Here is a 17,836-nt window from a genome sequence, read left to right on the forward strand (position 1 = left end):
GTTTCATAATGAATTATCACAGAGATAATTATCACAAAGCTCAGTGGCCTCCAATAAGCATTTATTTTCCTTGCTCAAGAGTCTGCATTTCAACTGGTACAGTTCTATGTCAGGCAACAGATCAGCTGTATTTGGCTCTAATCGTTGGGTTAGATTCATGTCTGCTCTTCATGTCTCCCCATTCTTGCTCCAGCTGCTAACTGGCAAATTTTCTTTTGGCAAATCTTGTGAGCACCAGAGAACAATATAAGCCAAGTAAGCATGTTTAAGCCTCAGCTCTCAACACATCTGCTCACCTCCACTGGCTGAAACTATTTATATGATCAAGCTTAAATTCAGTGGAGCAGAGGTATAAACGTTCTGCAAATGTCACTATCACAACATTATGGAACTCCATCTTAAAAAAAAGTTTTATGCCTAACATTCTCTTGATGATTCTCAAAACAATAATCTCAGACCTATTTCTCACAAATCCAAATGTTTCTCTACATATTATTGGTTATTTAAAATTATGTATTTAATAATCAATTTCTTTTACAATCTTTAAAACTCTATTATCTAGAAGTGAATTATCACTGTTTCACTAGTGAGAATACCACCATTTTTACAGTTCACATGGGCTCACACTCCATGCTTTTGAGTTCTACATTCTATGATCAAAATGATCTGATTTGTTTTCCCCAAATGCCTCTTCTATTGTACCTTTTTGTTCATCCTATTCCTTCTTACCTGAATAAACTTCCCATTATTTCAGATCCTCTGCTCATGAGAATTCCATCTACTGAAGAAACATTCCAATAAAAAATGGTATCTTCCTCTTTTTCTGGACTCTCACTACACATGATTTTAATATTTTTACTTCACTGATAATACTTCACCTTGAAGCATAATACAAGAAAGTTAATTGAGTTTGGGTTTTAGGCCAATAATAACAACAATAAATAAGAATTATACACATGCAAAACACAAATTTTACTGAATAAAATATTATTCACCAAATTCTTATTATAAGGTGTACAATATTGAAATAGCTCAGGATATTGTCCAGAAATAGAAACAGTTTAACAGCGAGGATTTACTATAAGAATTCTAAATATTAGAAAACTAGTTTACATTTCCACCAACAGTGTAAAAGCATTCTCTTTATGATTCTCAAAACAATAATCTCAGACCTATTTCTCACAACTCCATGTTTCTCTACATATTATTTGTTATTTAAAATTATGTATTTAATAATCAATCAGCAGCATCTGTTCTTTCTTGACTTTTTAATGATTGCCATTCTGATTGGTATGAGATGGTATCTCATTGTGGTTTTGATTTGCATTTCTCTAATGATCAGTGATGTTGAAATTTTTTTCGCATGTACGTTGACCACATGAATATCTTCTTTTGAGAAGTGTCTGTTCATGCTCTTTGCCCACTTTTTAATGATTTTTTTCTTGTAAATTTGTTTAAGTTACTTTTAGATTCTGGATATTAGACCATTGTCAGGTGGATTGCAAAAAATTTCCTCCCATTCTGTAGATTGCCTGTTCACTCTGATGATAATTACTTTTGCTGTGCTGAAGCTCTTTAATTAGATCCCATTTGCCAATTTTTGCTTTTGTTGCAATTGTTTTTGGTGATTCCAGCATGAAATCTTTGCCATGCCTATAACCTGAATGGCTTTGCCTAGATTTTCTTCTTAGGGTTTTCATAGTTTGGGGTTTTACATTTAAGTCTTTAATTCATCTTGAGTTAATTTTGGTATAAAGTGTAAGGAAGGGGCCCAGTTTCAATTTTCTGCATATGGCTAGCCAGTTCTCCCAGAGCAATTTATTAATTAGGAAATCCTTTCCACATTGCTTGTTTTTGTCAGGTTTGCCAAAGATCAGATGTTTATAGATATAGAATATAAGTTAGTCCAACCTTCGTGGAAGATGATGTGGTGATTCCTCAAAGATCTAGAACTAGAAATACTATTTGACCCAGCAATCCCATTTCTGGGTATATATGCAAAGAAACATAAATCATTCTGTTACAAAGATATATGCATGTATATGTTTATTGCAGAACCATTCAAAATAGCAAAGACATGGAATCAACCCAAATGCCCATAAATGATAGACTAGATAAAGAAAATGCGATACATATACACCATGGAAAACTATATAGCCATGAAAAAGAAAGATCATATCCTTTTTAGGGACATGGATGGAGCTGGAAGCCATTATCCTCAGCAAACTAGCTCAGGAACAGAAAACCAAACACCACATGTTCTCACTTTTAATTGGGAGCTGAACAATGAGAACACATGGACACAAGGAGGGGAACAGCACACAATGGGGCCTGTAAGGGGATGGTTGTGGGGAGGGAGAGCATTACGAAGAATAGCTAATGCATGCTGGGCTTAACACCTGAGTGATCGATTCATAGGTGCAGCAGACCACCACGGCACACACTTACCTATGTACCAAACCTGCACATCCTGCACATGTACCCCGGAACTTAAAATAAAAATAAAAGAAAAATAAAGAAAAGTTAAAAGTCAAAAAGGAACTACTAAGTTAACACAGAAGCAGCAAATGCAAGAAGCAGCTATTATACCTAAAGCAGAGGTAAGAGGTTTTAAGTAAAAATTTAGAGCCCTAGAGCAAGGACCTTGTGGAGCTGAAACTCCTGCATTTGAAAAGGTGGCATTACTTGGCTGTACTTATGCCTCTGACATGTGGGCAAGATTTTAAGGAGTTGGGAAAAAACCTCTGAACAAAGGTCCTGATTACCTGGTGCTGATGCCTCTACAAAGGGTTGCTATAAGACCTAGTCATGTGAGAGGTGGAAAAACCTCAGAGTGTAACAAACTGCTGGTATTCAGGTGAATAAACAAGACTAGTAGCACTACAAGAGTAGGATGCAAAAACAGAAATAATTATCCAGAAGAAACCGATCCTTCTTTCAACCTTCTGACTTCTTTATCACATATCCTTTTGAAAGAGCCAAACAGGAAGCAAGGTAGCAAGGGAGAAAAATAGTTTGCAAAGTCATAAACCCTGACTCACAAAGCCAACTCTAGAATGGACATTTGCAGTCAAAGGGTCATTTTTTCCCATCTATAGAAATTTTCAAACATGAAGAAAAGTGTGTTTTGTCTGATCTAACAAATAATTTTTAGAAAACTTTTTTTTTTTTTTTTGAGACGGAGTCTCACTCTGTCACCCAGGCTGGAGTGCAATGGCGCCATCTCAGCTCACTACAAGCTCCGCCTCCTGGGTTCACGCCATTCTCCTCCCTCAGCCTCCTGAAAACAGTTTTCATCACTGCAAATCTTTCTAAGCTCAACTATCAACATTAATAAAATTAGTTATTAACATTGTTATTAAACAGTATAATAATTTACTTAGATTCAGGGTTTGTCTGTCAATATGTCAAGAAATTGTAGAACCTGTTGAGCTATGAATCCTCCATGTTTTCTTAGTTTTCTAAAAAGATATAAAGATAAACGCATCACATTTATATTCAAAATTGTATATGGTATTGTTTTTAACTATAATAAAAAAAGAACTAGTGCAAAAATTTAGAAACATTAATAGAAAGCTATATGTATCGTACTGGACTTAGACCCAGTTGGTCAGAACTAAACAACCATATCCTAAAAATGTGCCTTAAGCATAACAAATGCATGTCAGGTGGCATGCAGAAAACCTCTACCAAATACATAATATAAAAATTTCATATAATTGATGATATACCTGAGGGGAAACTTCTGAAGGTAAATGCAAAATTTTTCCAGAGGGAAACTCTTTAACTCAGGTTGTCATGAATAGAATTTCATTTAAAAAGATTTAATATTAAATCATTATAATATACTGGGAAATGATCTATCATGAATAAAAGTCACAAGACAGAGACAAAAGTAGCATTAGACCATCCAAGGCATCATGTTATCTAATTAGTGCATAGAATTTCTAAAATAAACATGTATAAAATTAAAGATATAAAAGAATTAAAATATATAAAAGAATTAAAAGAAAACAATACATTATAAACAAAGACAAATTTTTTAAATGAAACAAATAAAAGGATGATGTTGAGAAAAATGCACATGAACTCAGAAACTTATAAGGAGCACATTTGACTTCACATTCAAATGTACGTCAGCTCTCTAATAATGATTAAGTCACTGTGATTTTTTGGTTTCATGCTGTTATTTTTCACATTAAGAAAATGTTACAATATGTTTGGACAAATACTTTCATTTTATCCACTGATCAAAATTATTTACTTCCAATATTAACCATATATTAGCTTTTTTCTTTAACTGTTTCTTCAATTGTGAAAAAATCAGCAAAATATGAATTATCTTAAAATATATAGATATAAACATTTTTATACTTTTAAGATTTCTGCACAAAATATTGAAAGGAATTAAGAGAGTGTATACATTAAGTTAGAAAATGAAGTATTAACAAACTTCAAAAACTTGAGAATGAAAGAAATGTGTTATTTGAAACTATTAGCAAGTCAAGAGATAGTTTCTTACCACAAATTGGAGTACAAGATTAGACATTTGGAACCTTGCTCTCAATATCCACTCTTCCCTTTATTTCTAGTAAAAGAACCCAGGGGTTGAGCTTATCACTAAAACTTGGCTAAACCCTTGTATCATACAACCTCCCTAGCCGCTAGATGTGGCCAGGTGTCCCAGTTACCACTGCTGAGATGGGAGTGTTCAGTGACTTTTTATACCTATTATGGGACATCCTAAAAAGATGGGAGCGCCTCTATCTTCTGTCATGCTGGCTGGAATATGGATACAATGACTAAACACCAGAAGCCATTCAGAATATAACTTGACGTTGGGAAAAGAAGCCGTAGTCATGAGACTAAAGAAAAAGGGAGCCTGCGTGCCTGACATGTCTTACCAGCCTCAATGTGTCATAACAGCAACAGCTGCCTAATTACTGATTTTGCATGGAATTTGTAGCTTATTTAAGTTCCCGTTTTGAGGTCTGTGTTACTTGTAAGAATCGTAATCCTCAGAGTGACTGTATGTATATTCTTAGGCTAAAATAAAACGAGAGGAAGAAATAGAAATGAAAATAATACACAGAAAACAGAGGTAATAAAAATCAGTAGTATCAGAAATACATACATACATAGATCAGAAGTCATACAGAATGGTGAAGAAAAGCACTGTTCATAAAAGAATAAAAATGTGGAGTAAGAAGAAACAGAAATAAAGTTCATTGGCTTAGAATCATCACAATATTGAATATTTACTTAAGAAATTAACTGAAAGAATGAATATCATTTAGAATAGTCAATGAGGGTATACAATATAGGAAGGTAACAGAATAAATAGAGAGCAATGAAAGAGTGTAGCCTAAATTCTTTCTATTTTGATTCATTCTATTAACTTTGTCATATTCACAGAACCTTAACTGTCTTTCTGTTTTTGTAAAAAAAAAAAAAGGTGTTTAAATACCTCTTTCTTTTTTTTGAGTTGGAGTCTCGCTCTGTCGCCCAAGCTGGACTGCAGTGGCGCCATCTCGGCTCACTGCAAGCTGCGCCTCCCGGGTTCACGCCATTCTCCTGCCTCAGCCTCCGGAGTAGCATTAAATACCTCTTTCTATGCAAAAAAACTTCTTCGTAAAACAAACAAAAAACAGTGTACATGCATATCTAGCTCCAATAATCTACCATCCTCTTCTTCATTTCAAATTACACTTGCTATATATAAACCACATTGCAATTGAGAGCTGAAATCTATCAACTGATTTGTTCTTGTTTTAATAGAATATTTCAATTTGACTCTATAAAGAAAAATATATACTTTCTGTAGTGTGAAGACTCTGCGACATGAAGTCAAATTGACTTTAGCTGGAGTCACAGATAAGCCATTTCAGATTTGTGATTGCAGGCAATTTCTCAGAATAATCTATCCTTACTTTGTTTATCTGTAAAAAAAATAGGAGAGTAATAATCAACTTGAAGAAGTAAGTCATGAGCATGAGTCCACTTGTGTGAGTGTGTAGAGTCTGTATGTAATATAATTGCTAATTGTTTCCTAAAGTATAGGCTGTGGAACTCCTACCTAAGAAGCTACAGATGCACAAGGAATCTGGATTTTTTAGGACACTACAGTCAATTATTTTTATTGATTATATTGCATGGCATCATGTTCAGCATTTGGGCAATGGGCACACTAAAAGCCCAGACTTCACCTCTACCTAATATATCCGTGTAACAAAACTGCACTTGTACGTCTATAACAAGAAAACAGAAAAAAATGGTTGCTGTTGTATTTATTCTCCTTGCTTTAAAATTGATTTGATATCACACAACTGACATTAGATTAAAAAGTGCTTAGATTTATGTGATGTAGGTGGCGTAGATATAGACAGCTACAGCTATACATTTAGATGTAGATATAAACTGTTGGTCTATTACCATTAAGCAAAACCAGCATAGTAGCTTAATTTTACACTTAAATATTGGTCATGCATTTATATGTTGATTTTAATTATATTCCTTTCCAATAAGTAGCAAATAAAGAATGTTAATCACGCAAACATTAAATAATAATGTTGCAATTTAATGATCACAATCTATACAGTATTATGCAAAACTAGAAATCTGTCCATCAGAGAAAAAAAGGAAAGAAAATGATAAATCATATCGACAATTCTTTTATATATTGTTTCTTTTCTTAAAGGCTTTTCATAGTATATCAGTTTAAAAAGAAGAATATATGAACAATTTGCATAGTCGCATAATCTGTCAAATTTAGTGCTTATATTAAAAAAATTTTAGAATTGAAACTATATAATTAACAATAAACTCATATAAACATACACAAAAAAACAGATGGTAGAATTTGAGTAACATGAGGATAAATGGTTATCTGCATTGTAGTTGTCAGTATTACCTTATAAATCTAAAATAAATTATAATGTCAATAATGAGAATTATTTTAAAATATAGTTAAACAAGTGGAAAGGAAAGGTACTTTCTCTGCATTGCCTATACAGAGGACAAGGAGAAAATTCAGGCAGTTTTTTTAAAAAAATGAAGATAAAGTTAGAAGTATAAAAAGTAGTAAAGAGAATGAGGAGTTGTAACAAATATCTTCCTGGGTCAAATTTACTGTGCTATTTTCTTTAACTTAACAAATATAATTTTATTCATTTCATTAAGAAATTTTTTGGCTTTAATTTTTATTTTTACTTTGTTTCCAGGGCTTTAAGTGATGAGTAAATCTTCTCACTCCATATACATTTCATTAGATCCTCCTACACTGGAGCTCAAAAAGTTGTCTTTAAAAAGAGTATGCACTAACTATTTTGTAACATCTCATGTACTTTTATGTAGTTTTTTTAGTTGTGTTAATGTATTTACATATATACTTTGACATTTAATAAATAAAAATGAGAGCCAAGGTCAAACCAACCCCTTGTTCTGATGATGGACCAGAACTCCAAGATGTAAATGGATTCCTTAAAAGTCTAATTGCTAACAGGTAGCAAATCAGTAGTAAAGCACATTCTTTTCACTTACACCATTTATTTTTGCATTGAGAGTATATTTTATTAATATTAAACCTAGAGCTCATAGGGCAACATAATCTTGAGCCAAAAAAAAAACCATTTAAAAATTCTAGTGAAACACATGCTGAAAAAATTAGTCTTGGGAAATAAATACAATCATATCACTTACAAGGATGAATTTAAATTTTCACTTTGAATGTACTTTCTATAAACTGAGAGAGTGAATAATTAACTATTAAGATTTTTCTGACCCCAAAATTATTAAACGGAATTTGTAAATGAATACAAATACTATACACAGGAGTTTATGGATACAAATATAACACAAATGATTACAATACTCCTCTCTCATTTGACACACGTTTGACCTCTAGTTATTTCTTAGAAAGCTACCCAGTTGTCAGTATAATCTCAGGGCTAATACACAGATACACACACACACACACACACACACACACACACACACACACACACATATACACACACACACACAGCCTGCCAATGAGGTTTCTTTTTGCTAAACAATTGTCATACACCCTACTTTTCCGTAGAGAAAGTAGTTCTGCACCATTAAAAAGAAGGAAAAAAAACCTAATTTTGATTTTCACCTGACTTGTGAGACAAGGTAAGAAACATGTGATATATTATTTTCTCTCTGTGTTATGTAGTTAATTAGATCACTCTTCTTCTACCTCTGAACACTAAGGTTATAATTACAAATAATTACTGATTTATTCCCACTATTGATGGTACTTTGAATTTAGATGAGCTTTAAAGTCATCCTCCCGGATTTATAGTTACTGGAGAATAAAAATTACAGTGCCTGACAAAGCTAGACAAAAATGAAGGAGCAAGGACCATGTGGAAAGCAGAATTTATTTCAACAAATTATAAAATAAGTTATACACACACAGTCACTCATTCAAGCACACACTCAAACATACATAAAAGTTATAAATCTCTAGACTCTGAAACTATCATACATATACTTCCTAACCATGCTGACTTTTAAATCATAAATAGTATGACTGGCAGAGGTAGCATCAAAAGACTTTTCTTAAGTAGTAAAGGCCAGTGGTTATTAGAGTCAACAGAATCTTCATAATTTTTTAAAACAAAGAGATCACAACTTAATGTTTTTAAGGACAATGGGGGTAGTTAATTTTATTCTAGCAATGCTAAACAGAGGTATTGAAACAGATGGTTCAGTGAGATTGAGGAATATTTTTGAATCAAAATCTTAAAAATGCCTACAGACCAAAAAGAGTTCATTTTTTAAATTGCAGCATTACATATTTTCTTCTGCAAAGGAATAATGTAAACTCTACTGCTCCTCCATCCTTCTTATTGTTCTTTTCTTATTTTCAAAGACAATGTGTAGAAAGAGATATAATTCCCAGGTTTCAGATTGAGTTCATTACCATCTATTGTGGATTTGTCTAAACAGCTCTTGAAAATATAATAGCAAATTTTACATGCAAATTTAGGGCAATTGCAAGAAGGAGAAGAAATAATGTCTCAAAAGTATAAATAAAATTATAATTACATTTATTATGTAACATTTAAGACACAAACTAGGTACAAACTGTCTATGTATCCAACTCCTAACTTAAAAATGTTAGAAGTAGAGTTAGAATTCTGTACTTTTCAGCAGATAACTAGTATCAGTATTCTGTGATTTGTCAATCTCATATGGGCTTTTATACTGTTGTTATATATTTATCTATCCTTTGGCAATGTCTAGCATTGTTTTGCATATGGTAACATATCAGTGGCATTCTACTACATGTTCCTGTTACTTCCCTCTCCTACTAGAGAAAGGCATGGTCAGGTCACCCACATTTCATATCAAAAGTATTCATTCTTGTATTTTATATTTCTGTTCTGTAAATTGAATTTTTCTGCAGAAATAATTGCTTATTTCTTTACCTTGAAAAATAAATGTATGGCATTGAAAATAAGGGGAGCTCTTCACCTTCAATGACATTCAATGATAGAAAAAATAAAAAATCTTTTTACATTTTAATGATGTACAAATGTATATTTTATGTTAATGCACTAAAGACTAAATTAAACTATATGAAAGAGAGTCTATTGTAGGCTCCAAGGAGCCCCATAAGGAAGACTTCAACACATTGCTTTTCAGTAGAAAAGGCTTATTTGGTGGGTAGAGTGGCAAGGCCATGTCAACTTCAGAACCATACAGACTTTAATCAGTATTTAATTACAAAGTTTGATACAGGTTCTTGCACCAGGGACTCAAAAGATTCCAGTATCTTAAGTAAATATCTACAGTTTTTTTCCTGTTTTGATGCTATAGCAACAAATATTCCTAATTCTGGCCTGGAGTTCCAGGTATTAAGTCAAGGCTAGGAAGAATGCAGCGAGCTACTTCTAAAGTAAAGAGCCAGTAAGGACTGGATCTAATAATTCAAGCAATTCTTAGAACTGGCTTGATAAATGAACTCATACATAGAGCAACAATTGAACATATGTTGGGTGATAACATCAGTATTCTTTTTTTTTTTTGAGACGGAGTCTCGCTGTGTTGCCCAGGCTGGAGTGCAGTGGCGCAATCTCGGCTCACTGCAAGCTCCGCCTCCCAGGTTCACGCCATTCTCCTGCCTCAGCCTCTCCGAGTAGCTGGGACTACAGGCGCCCGCCACCGCACCCGGCTAATTTTTTGTATTTTTAGTAGAGACGGGGTTTCACTGTGGTCTCTATCTCCTGACCTCGTGATCCGCCCGCCTCGGCCTCCCAAAGTGCTGGGATTAAAAGCGTGAGCCACCGCGCCCGGCCAACATCAGTATTCTTTAATGTTGGAAGCTTCATAAAAGAGAAAGGCATACATGTCAGTAATACATATGCAAATGTACACGATTTACTGGTGATACTCAAAACAAAAGAAATGCCAATCCCTACATTTTATGAATTGATGTTGAGAAGAGATTAATAATAATCAATGGCAAACTTCTCATATCATGTAACAAATTCATCAAGTGAAGCCCTCCAGGTGGTACAATCAGTGCCCCATCTGTGGTTGTTTTCATATACTTTATAACTATCAAGAGGGGCAAAGATAAATGCTTTCATATTGTAATACAAATATACATCCATACTTATATATGCACATACACATGTATTTGTGTCAATGAGGGAGAGAGAGACACTCAGAGAAAGCACTGGGGGGAATGTGTATAGTAGGCAAAATGGGTGCCCAAGTAAGTATATGCCTGTATATGTATTTGGGCTAGCATACCTTTGATTAATATTTACTAATTAATAATCAATATTAAAATTACTCTTTTTAAATGTCATAGTGTTAGCTTTAAATTTATTTTTTATGGAGTGTTAATGGTATAAAAATTTAAATTTAAATAAATTAAAGGAATAAAAATCAGTCCTAAAGTTCTGAAAATAAATAAAGCCAAAAGTATTTCCTAATATTATTGTTTAAATTTTATTCAAGCTTTTATCAATAATAAACTTTACAATTAGAAATAATACTTTATACATGAAAGTTTGTATAAATTGCATTGCTATGCCTCATTTTTCCAAAAAGTATTTTACAAAATAAACTTATCTAATTATAGAAAGCATTAACTTCTTAAACTTTAATCATCTTTCTTTTTACTCATCTAAGTGCAAATCTCACAATTCTTTTACACTTTTGCTCCAAATATTTTTACAAGATCTCCCTCTTCTGGCCACAACAGTTATTTCATTTCTTTTTATCAACAATAGTTTTAAAATCTGCTGTAAAGTTAGGGCAAAGCTAATTTTTACTAATCTGGCATCAAAGAGATAAATAGACGTGGACTCTTTAAAAATGAAAAACGGGAAGCTCTTTTCAGTATCTCTAATACACATACTGTTCTATTAAAGTCTGTTTATCTAATTTCATTTAAGTTTTCTGCCTCACTGATAGTCTGAGGATTCATATGCCAAGCTTGGTAATAAGTTAATAAATGAATTGAATGCTTGAGGTGTTCCAGATGGACTTAAATTGCAAATGCTGTCATTCACAAAAGAGACTGAGCTCATACAGCTGGAATGCAAACTTCCAAATGCAGACTTACCTATGTGCCTTAAGATACAATAAAAGTAAGAAGCAGGCTCCATTAAATGCCTTTTCAGAACTTAACTTTTCCCTCAAGTTTGCAAAGTTGGTTGAAAACAATAAACCATATGTAAGAAATATTCATAAATGAAGGGCAACAAACACTGACCATGCAACTTGCACAAAAATAACATACTGAAAACCGTTTAAAGCTATGCGCTTGTGGCACTATCACATACTTATTTGCCAGTTTTGATCATTAGATTTAATTTTATAGAATTTAAGAGAAGCTTGCATGGAAAGTTTTGTGGGCACTATTAATCTTAAAGAGCATATTGTATTGGTGCTTTAGAACTCGCTGTAATTATTACTGAGAGGTTTTTCCATTTCTTCAAGAAATATTTACAATGCAATGACAATCTAAAACAAACACAACATACTTAGTACTCAAAAATGTATGGTAAGGCACTAAGCTTGGGTTACATTAACAGGTTACAGTAAATTATACTCAATTTGATTTTGCACATATGTTCAGTTTTCAAAAGAGAGGGTTTATAGCTTTCATCAGATGCTCAAAGATGTCAGTGATCCCCAAATTTAAGGGCAATTGAATGAGATAAGCAAATAATTACAAATTATATAATATTTGACATTTTAAAACACTAGCATGAACAAATGACTATAGTAGTAACTAACTCTACATAAGAGAATCAAGGAAAGTTCCCAAGAAATGGTAACATATACTCTGAATTTTGAATCTGAAGAAGTTTATCAGGAATACAAGAAAGAAAAGAGGGTTCAGAATATCTCTACTATAGATGTAAAAGCAATGTTGACTGGTATAGTTTGACATAGTCATTGAACAAAATGTTCTTTGGTGGGATTAAACTAAAAATGCATATGATGAACTTTATTGCATTCATTTCTGTATTTCTTACATCTAGAAAGTACTTATTACATAGTACAGAGATATATAGATATTTACTAAAAAGTGTAAATAAATTTAAATAATAGGACAGCAAAGGGTAATGAAAGTTCTTGAAGGCTTCAATGATAATTTTGGCCTCTATCCATGAATTAGTATAGCCAGTGGAGGTGTGTTGACCTTTGTTTTATTATTGTTGCATTTTTAGTAGAAGTATATCATCAGTTGTAGGCTTTATGCTGAGAATGATGTAAACTATTTATAAGACAGTGAAGATACTGGATTCTAGGAAAGTAAAGATAGGGCATCAGTTAAAACATCAGTAGGTTTGGGAGAGACAATAAAAATAAAATGAATTTTTCAAGTATTCTGGAAAAAGAAATTTGAAGCTTAGATAATTAGGTAAAAAAATGAATGAGAAATGGAGAGGTTGAGTATGAGTTACAGTTTTTTTTAACTTGGATATTTAGATGTCTGTGTAAATGGCAATACTATTATTCACAATTTTGAAAAATGAAAACAAAATTAAAAAAATGAAGACATGTTTAGGGTAGTGACAAGGAAAATATAGTCAATGTTGTGGTATTATGGGCATGTAAGTGAAGAAGAGCAAATGAATTGTTAAAAGTCTGCAAAACATTTTAGAAATGTTTAGTAAATGGACTGAGTTTGGAGAATGTGTATGATATAACTACAATCTTAAGCATGGCACATTATTAACATGACACTGAATGTTGGTTGATAAATACAGCCAAGACTTCCAGCATCAGCTGTTGTTATATTAGTTGAATCTAGAGTTTTAACCTCATATTACATATATAAGAATAGATGACAGGAGAGATCACATAGGGTTCATTCTGTTACGTGTTTTCTGAGGTTTTGGGAAGATGTCTGCTTTTAGAATATCTCCATTCAATTATTCACATTCTTTATAAAAATGCAGATCATAATGGGTCACATAGCAAATGCAACATTCTATTTGGAACGCATGACATAATTTTCATATGCTTTCTCATATAAGGGATACATCATTCTGGTGATTCTGTGCCACAGATTTTTCATCTAAATTTTTATCTAATGACAGGTTAAATGAGAAGATTTAAGGAAATAAGAAATGTAAACCACAGAGTATAATGTGTGGCACATAATTTATGTATAGGCAACTCTTCACAACTTTAAGTACATGTTGACATATTTACATTATATATATATATATATATATATATATATACACAGTTATTTAATCAGTTATAAAATAGTTCCTGTTTTTTAAAATAGCAAATGCTTTGGTGTTTTTTTTCGTGAATCATCTGAATTATTAAATTATTAGTTTACTGAAAAAAACATATTAGAACATGATAAACTGACCATACCTGAAAGAAGTAAGAGGTGATAATTGAGTCCACTTTTGCTTCATTGTGAATACACACTGAACACGTTTATTTGACTTTCTATAGAGAAACCAATATTTATACCTCATGCTGACATGGTCAAGTCAGTAATGACTTGGATTATTAGGATTTTGGAGTAATGTTAATAATTTATTTTTCTGCAATTGATCAAATTAACTACACTGCATTCAAAAAGCCAAAAATAACTGAAATTTGGTAATTTTCGTTATGTGGCTTCCATGCAAAATTGATCATTCTGTTGAAACAGCTGGACACAGGAAGGTTGACTGAGCAGAGTGGAGCTACATTAATCCCAATAATAACTACTTAGAACTCTTGAGCAGGGATTGATTTAAGGAGAAAACAAAGAAAAGTATGTTTCTGAGAGATGCCTAATTTCATTTTCTTCCAAAATGCAGACATATGCAGAGTATGATATAGTAAAAGACACTAAACTTCTATTTCTCAGTGACTCACTACACCAGTTGGTCACGAACACCAAATATAGCACATTCCTCCAGCCCCATTTCCAAGTGTCAGTATCTTACCTGCCCCACCACCTCCCTTAGATTTAGGTCCTTATTCCATACCAAGCAAAGCCCACTTGTTTCAAACAACCATCCCCCTTGGCATAAAAAGGAAGTTTTTGTCATTCATGTGTCTTTTCTGTTGCACTCTTCCTTTATGGCTGTTGTTTATCTGCTTGCCACCTGACATCTCTCTGTAATTCCACAGCCTTGCACTCGCAGTAATAATGACACTTAGTTTGCTTTTCATCCTGACCATAAGGGATTGAGAGGATTCAAATATTAATAGTTCTACTCTAATGAGGCATTATCAATATCTAAGCAGCTCTTGTCTGTCAACTTTGAATCATTGTAATGAAACTTTCAACAAAGGGGATTCTAGAAATTTTGTGCTTATAGGATAATAAAAATGTTTTAATTTTCTTTATTTTCTTTTTATCTTTTTTTTTTTTTTTTTTTTTTTTTTTTTGAGACGAAGTCTTGCTCTTGTCCCCCAGGCTGGAGTGCAATGGCACGATCTCTGCTCACTGCAACCTCTGCTTCCTGAGTTCCAGCAATTCTCCTGCCTCAGCCTCCCAAGTGGCTGGGATTGCAGGCATCTGCCACCATGCCCAGATGATTTTTTTGTATTTTTAGTAGAGATGGAGTTTCACCATGTTGGCCAGGCTGATCTCAAAGTCTCGAACTTGTGACCTCAAGTGATCCACCCACCTCGACCTCCCAAAGTGGTGGGATTACAGGTGTGAGCCACCGCGCCTGGCCAAAAAGTGCTTTAATTTTCAATGTTAGTTTGCTGGCGGGGAACTACCTTTGAAGGCCTAAAACAAGTATTCCTCAATTAACCACTTTACTGTAAGATATTGATAGACAATTTAACTTTAGTAAGCCCCAATTATCTTGGATAAAGAAAGACTACTTACAGGGAGAATATTGACTTTGTAAAATATATCTGGGAATGATTGCATTGGTACTGATATTAATCTTTAAATAATAGCCAAGTGTTCTTTGTAGCTATACAAATAAATAGCTCATTAAAACAGATATTAAATCTGGAAGCTCCAAATTATGTGAATTATTTCAGATTACTCCTTCTTCAAATAAGAAAACAATATCATACTCTTTTCTAAAATGACATTATCTATTTTTGTTATGTAAGCGACCTATATTTAATGGCCAAATAGGTTTTATATATAAATATGTTTCATTTCTGCAAATATACATTATGTTCAAAAAAGCTCCAACTAAGATTATTTCCACATACCCTTGGATATAATATCAGTATCTCCAAACTTAACAGGTATCTAGGGAAAGAATTAGAATAAAAGTTGGCATGATATTTTTACTAGTTAATTCTAGGGACCTTGGTATTAGTCTAGAAATAATTAACTTCTAACTATCCACACATAAATAATATCAAAAGGCAGACTAAGTTTAATCTCTTGGTGTATAACTTTTTTCCTAAGTCTTTTTGTTTTAGGGATTCAGCCTTTCCTTATATCTCTGTTAATACTTATTTTCCTTTTATTATTTTTGATATTCCATCTAAAGGAACATTGAAAAGAACTTCTAGAAGGATTTGAAAGTAATCATTGGGTAACACTAGTGTATATTTAATAATACTAATATTAACAATGTATAACAGTGCTTCAAGCTAGTGCTCATAGTTTAAACTCCTCAAAGATAAATGAATAACCCCAAATTCTCTATATGTCAAGCAGTGTGTTCAGTATATATACATATGTTCCATTTTTTGACCTAGATTTGCTATGTTCCATTTTTTGACCTAGATCTGCTATTTATGAGCCAAGGATCTTAAGTTTTTTAATTTATTTGAATATTTGTTTGATACTCATATTTAGAATGAAGTTAAGAATAGCTAACATAGCAGACAGTAGCAAGAGTTAAGAAAATAATAATAATAAGGTACATATATCCCAGTGCACCTCACTTATTATGTACTGAGTTTTCAGTAAGAATGAATTCCCTTCCCTCTCATCTATTTGTATACATCTGCTGTTCCAAACTTATGATAGCCCTAATGAGAGCATAGACTATTTCGAGTTCCATGCACAAGAACTTTCAGTAACTCTTGGTTTTATTAATAGCTTCAGTCATATACCCAAATCTCCACACGATCTTGTTAGTTTTTAAACAGAAAAAAATCCTGTGTATAAATTTAGTATATAGACTAATTAATACAGATATTTTAGGGACTACCATAGTGTCCTAGATGTTCCAAATAGCTCTCTAAGTATATATACCATAAATTTATATGCATGCATCTCAATTTATTGTGCTTTTCTTTACTACACTAGACAGATTTGGGATATTTTATAAATTGAAGGTTTGTGGCAACCTTGCATCAAGCAAGTCTATCAGTGCCATTTTTCCAACATCATGTGCTCGCTTCGTATCTTTGTGTCATATTTTGGTAATTCTTGCAATATTTTATTTTTTTTAGTATTATTATATATGTCATGGTTATCTGTGATAAGTGCTTTTTAATGTTACTATTTGTTTTGGGGCACCACAAACCATGACCATATAAAACAGAGATCTTAATCAATAAACATTGTGTGTGTTTCTACTGCGCCACTAACCAGTCATTCCCTCATCTCTCTCCCTCTACTTGGGCATCTATATTCCCTGAGACACAACAATACTGAAATTGGGCCAAGTAATAACCCTACAATCACCTTTAAGTTTTACAATGTGTTGACTTTAAGACAAAAATAGAGGCAAAATTAATATAAGTGGATAGTTTATTTGAGCCATATATAAGGACCACAACCTGAGAAACACAGATTCAAATTGCCTTAAATATGTTCTATTAGTAGCAGTTACAAGTGGGTTTTTAAAGGAAAAAAGAAGGGGTAGTTCTTTTGAACATAAATATTGATTGGCTGTACATTGTTCTTTGCATCACAAATTCCAAAAACACGAAGATAATGAATGAGGATCACACTGTGCAACTTGTGATAGCATTTGAGGTATTTTACCAGCTAGTCTGGAAACTACAGAGAAGGAAAGAAACAAAATGCATTTAAACAATTGTCCCCAGATACGGGTATGCGTGTGAAGGAGGATTGTGACTGAAGATTCATTCTCGTATCCCTCTGAGTCTGATAAATCTTGCATACCTCACATTCTGCAGACTGCTCTGAACTACTTTTCTTTCTTGAGTGCAAGAGTCATGTGTCTCTCGTTTTAAATAAAAAGCTGGAAATGATTAAGCTTAGTGAAGAAGGCATTTTGAAAACCAAGATAGGCTGAAAACTAAGTTAAACAAGTTGTGAATGCAAAGAAAAAGTTCATAGAGGAAATTAATAGTGTTACTCCAGTGAATAAATAAATGACAAGAAAGCAAAACAGCCTTATTGCTTATATGGAGAAAGCTTTAGTGG

Source organism: Nomascus leucogenys, chromosome 5 (genome assembly GCF_006542625.1).
Source record: "Nomascus leucogenys isolate Asia chromosome 5, Asia_NLE_v1, whole genome shotgun sequence".
Classification (NCBI taxonomy): domain Eukaryota; kingdom Metazoa; phylum Chordata; class Mammalia; order Primates; family Hylobatidae; genus Nomascus; species Nomascus leucogenys.